General features: G+C 44.1%; 1 protein-coding gene across 1 annotated transcript in view; it reads left to right on the forward strand.

The window, feature by feature from the left end:
- Positions 1-5,000, forward strand: part of LOC119576268 (hemicentin-2-like) — a 202,674-nt gene that overhangs the window by 50,872 nt on the left and 146,802 nt on the right. Inside the window, 1 exon segment of the mRNA XM_037923864.1 lies at positions 150-200. The gene's annotated coding sequence lies outside the window, so the exon portion shown is untranslated.

Here is a 5,000-nt window from a genome sequence, read left to right on the forward strand (position 1 = left end):
AGAAGAAGATAAAAAAGACAAAGAATAAAGAAAAGAAAGACAGAAAAGGGAGCGCACTGTCAGGCAACAACATCCTCATCACAACAAGAAATTCTTCCTTACAAAAAAAATATATATATATATATTTACCGCCATCGTTTTCATTACAGGAACTACTGAGAGAGAGAGAGACCCCTGCAACCACCAGAGAAAGTAACAAGGTAAGCTCGGTGCCCTTTCATCGATTTTCTCGCTGTTCAGAGATACTCCAAAAAAAGTTTATTGATCACCTCGTAACACAGGGAGCCACCAATTTAATACAAATTCTCCTCTCCCATCACCCCACCTCCTCTCTCTCTATTTCTCTCTCTCTCTCTCTCTCTCCCTCCCTCTCTCTCTCTCTCTCTCTCTCTCTCTCTCTCTCTCTCTCTCTCTCTCTCTCTCTCCCCCTCTCCCTCTCTCTCTCTCTCTCTTGGCGTAGCTCTTATGCCTATTAAGGGGTGTTTTCGGCAAAACCTTAGAAGGGGAAGGCTTATATATAACGAATATTTATGCTCAAAAGAATATTAACATAAAACTCCTGTGTTCGCTCATGTTTTCTCATGTTGCTTGGATAGCTAGAATTACACTTACCCTATGTGAAATAAAATGACTGACCGCAAACCATCCACTTCTTGAACTGTGCGATTGCATGAGTCTAATCGGTTTAGAAAAGCAACTGACCTGCGCTCTGTTTGGCTGGGTAACCGTGCTTTGTCGATAAGAGAGGCAGGTCAGACAAGGTTAACCAACGCGGAACAGAGACCGCTTATGCGTAGACAATGGAAACCAATACAAAGGAGTGTTAAGTGTGGTGGACGCTGATGCTTGTTCCATTGAGCCGTGATGCGTGTCTTTTGTCGCTTTGATTTTATCTGTTCATGTTGTTTGTTTGTATTTTGTTTTGCTCCTTTTTTTAGGAGAGGGCTTTGAATCTTTACATTTTTGGTTTTTTATCTTTCTTTGTTTGATAGTGTTATTGACTCTCTGTCTCTGTCTGTCTGTCTCTCTCTCTCTTCCATTTCCTCCATCTCCAACCGCATTCCGGAAACATGCAGTTCCTTGCGCTCTCTTCCTCTCTCTCTCTCCTTCTCCTCCTCTTGACTGGAGTGTAAATACATCTCTTTTGTAACGGAGTAATGAGGCAGGGGCATTTTTTTATTCTTCTTTTCCTTCTTTTCGCATAATCCTGAGCTGCATAATTTAAGGTTTCTAGTTCCCCACCTATTCCTTAAATTCAACCTTGATTCAGTTTTCTGGTTTCATTTCTCCCTTTCCCACTTTTTTTGGTTGTTGTTATTATTATTATTATTATTATTATTATTATTATTATTATTATTATTATTATTATTATTATTATTATATGCGTGTGGGGAGGAGTGTATATTTCTTAGATTTTTTAAAGTCGTCTGTCAGTGAACTTGTCGTGATTCTGTCATGGGTTGAAGGTCGGGCTGCGTTCTTCTGATACGGTTGATGACATGAGCACGATTACGGGTTTTGACGCTGATGATAGCGAGTGTGACGTGGATGACAGCGTGTTCCTCCCTGCCATCGAATGCCAAGGCTGTGGTTAGACACAGGCTTGACAGGTGGGGATTGGCGTGGGGGTAAGTAGATTAGAGGAGGGGGGGGGGGGTAAGGGGTTTATACGCTGTCGTATCCACCATGATGAGGCTTTTTTTTAAATAGTCATTGTATGTGCAAATTATGTACACGGGGCTTTGTTTTATGTACACACGCTTCGAAGACACAGAAACGCGATGGCAGGGTGTAGATATATATATTTAGATTATGCGCGATTCGTCAAGCTCACACACACACGACCGCACCTCACTCGAGTGCACACCCAAACACCAAGCACTTTCCTCCTCTTTTCACGCCAAACCAGGCTGCACAAACACACAAACAAACCTCGAATAAATAGTGTCAAAAGCGGAATCCCTTCTCAGTGCATTTACACGTGAATTCGCGGCGAGAAAAAGGGGTGTATGTCTCGTGTAAACCTTTCCGGCCTTTAAGAAAGTTACGGTTTATTATTCCACAAGCAGGCAAACAAACGGGGAAGTAAGCACTCGTCTCTCTCTCGCTCTCGCCCTCGCTCTCTCGCTCTCTCTCTCTCTCTCTCGCTCTCTCTCGCTCTCTCTCTCGCTCTCTCTCTCGCTCTCTCTCTCGCTCTCTCTCTCTCTTGTTCTCTCTCTCTCTCTCTCGCTTTCTCTCTCTCTCTCGCTCTCCCTCTCTCTGTTCCCTCACTCTCTCTGCTACCTCACTCTCTCTGCTACCTCACTCTCTCTCCTCCCTCTCTCTCTCTCCTCTCTCTCTCTCTCTCTCTCTCTCTCTCTCCTCTCTCTCTCTCTCTCTCTCTCTCTCTCTCTCTCTCTCTCTCTCTCTCTCTCCCTCTCTATCTATCTCTCTATCCTTCTATCTCTCTATTTCTCTATTTCTCTCTCTCTCTACCTCTCTGTATGTGTGTGTATACAAATAATGTATATCTATCTATCTATCTGTCTATATGTATCTATTTCTAATCTATATCTATCTATGTGTGTGTGTGTGTGTGTGTGTGTGTGTGTGTGTGTGTGTGTGTGTGTGTGTGTGTGTGTGTGTGTGTGTGTGTGTGTGTGTGTGTGTGTGTGTGTGTGTGTGTGTGTGTGTGTGTGTGTGTGTGTATGTGTATGTGTATGTGTATGTGTATGTGTATGTGTATGTGTGTGTGTGTATGTGTATGTGTGTGTGTGTATTCCCTACCCTTTCCCCCTAAAAAGAAACTCGCTCACCTGTTTTTGTTGACTTGCAACGAAGGAGATGATTGAATATATTGCAAGGAATGAAAGATGCAGCTGGAATCCGATATTAAGCTGGATTCCTCGGCAGTAAGGTTGCAGGTTATTGGTTTCTGTTATTAATATTTCTTCAGTGTTGCTATTGCTATCGGTGGTTATAACTACATTAGACATGTTTTTGTTAGTGTTGATAAAGTAGTTTTTTGTCATTTGTATTAGTAATAGGAATACAAATAGAAATAGCTAGTTTGTTCAGTGCTATTCAAACAATTGTCATTGTTGTTGATACTATTCGGCTATATACAATGCCCTTGATGTTCTTACTTATACCTAAAGTACTGCAACTTCCACGGAAAATACTTTTACTGCAAACAGGCTCTTGAGTATGACCGACGACAAGCACTACACCCCACGGGACGCCATAACACACTTTAGATAGATTTTACGCTTCTAAAAGGCGTCGCGACAAAAATATTTCGACGTCTGAGAAGTGCTTCGGCCACGCACTCGTCTCGGTCGCTTCCTGCTCGTCTGTTCAGCTAAATGCCCAAAGTGGCTGTTTGGCCTTTTGGTCATATTCTGGGAAGTGGGCCCTCGACCCGTCGCTCTCTCTCTCTCTCTCTCTCTCTCTCTCTTCTCTCTCTCTCTCTCTCTCTCTCTCTCTCTCTCTCTCTCTCTCTCTCTCTCTCTCTCTCTCTCTCTCTCTCTCTCTCTCTCTCTCTCTCTCTCTCTCTCTCTGTCACTCTTTCTCTCTCTTCCTGCACTCGCGTCCCATCAGTATGATTAGATAGATACATAGATCACGCAGACAAAGAAAACGAAACACAACATAAATTTCGAGCAAAAACTTTCACGAAAGGCTGTTCTGAATATAAAGGTCGTCTGTCCCTCCCTCCCTCTCTCCCTCCCTCTTTCTCCTCTTCCCCTCCTCCTTTCCTCTTCCCAGCCTCTCTCCCCTATTCCCACTCTCCTCTTTCTTTCCCTCCTCTTCCCACCTTCCTCCCTCTCTCCTTCCCTCCTTGTTCTTTTTTCCTCTCTCTTCCCTCCCTTCGTTCCTCCGTGCTTTCTTTTCTCCTTACTCCCTCCTTTCCCTTCTTCCTATTTTCATCTCCCCTCACTTCCATTCCTCCCTTTCCCTCATTTCTCCTCTCCTTCGCTCACTCTCCTCCTCCTTCCCTTCTTCCCTCCCTCTTCCCTCACTTTCCCTCCTTTCTTCTCTCCCTCTTCCCTTCCTTCCCTCCTCCCTCCTTTGTTTCCCTTGTCGTCTTACACTTCTCCACTCTCCTTACTACTGCGACTCCCTCCGTGCTACACTTCTCTCCTTCCATCTTCTCTCTCTTCCCTCCTCCCTCTCTCATATTTACTCCCTACTTCCCTCCATATTTTCCTGTCTCCCTCCTCTCCGCCTTCCCTCCGTCTCTCAACACCCCCCCCCTCCCTCAGCCCTTCCTCTTCCATCCTTCTCTCCCTCCCTCTCCCCTCTCTCCTTTTTTTTACTCTCCTTCTCACCCCCAAGTTTTATCTCCCCCTTTCTTCCTCAGTAAACTTCCATTCTCTATCCCCATCCCCTTAGCCTCCCAATGCTCTTACCCCCAATTCCTCACACCCCCACATTTCCTTATCCTCCACTTCTTCACCTCCCCCCCCCCCAACATCCTCATCCTTATTCCCATGTCCCTACCCCCCACCACATCCCCTTCCCTCTCCCCCTACCCCTCTCCTACCTTAACTCGGCTGAGCAGTACACAACACGGCCGTAAAAACCTCGCGAGCCACTTTATGAAGCCACTTAGCCTGTTGTTCGTAACGCGGTGGTACCAGAGCCCTGTTTTGCGGCCTCTTCAGGGAGAGAGAGAGTGTGTGCACGATGCGTTCTTTTTTTTTTTGGGGGGGGGTTGTGGGTTGTTATTGTTTTTTCATTGTTAGTGATGCGGATCTTGTTATAGCTAATATTGGTTTATTTGCTAACGGTAGTATTATTGTCGTTTTTTTAATATTCTTTATATTAATAATAAAGATGACAATGATAATAATAACAATGATGGTGATAATATTGATTATGATAATAATGGTGATGATAGTAATGATTGGCCCTTATCATCATTTTATTACTATTGTTAAGAATATCATTATTTTTATCATATTCTCCTCTTCCTCCCTTTCTCATCATCGACATTATTATTATTTCTTGTCATTATC

The sequence above is a fragment of the Penaeus monodon genome, chromosome 8 (genome assembly GCF_015228065.2).
Source record: "Penaeus monodon isolate SGIC_2016 chromosome 8, NSTDA_Pmon_1, whole genome shotgun sequence".
Lineage (NCBI taxonomy): Eukaryota > Metazoa > Arthropoda > Malacostraca > Decapoda > Penaeidae > Penaeus > Penaeus monodon.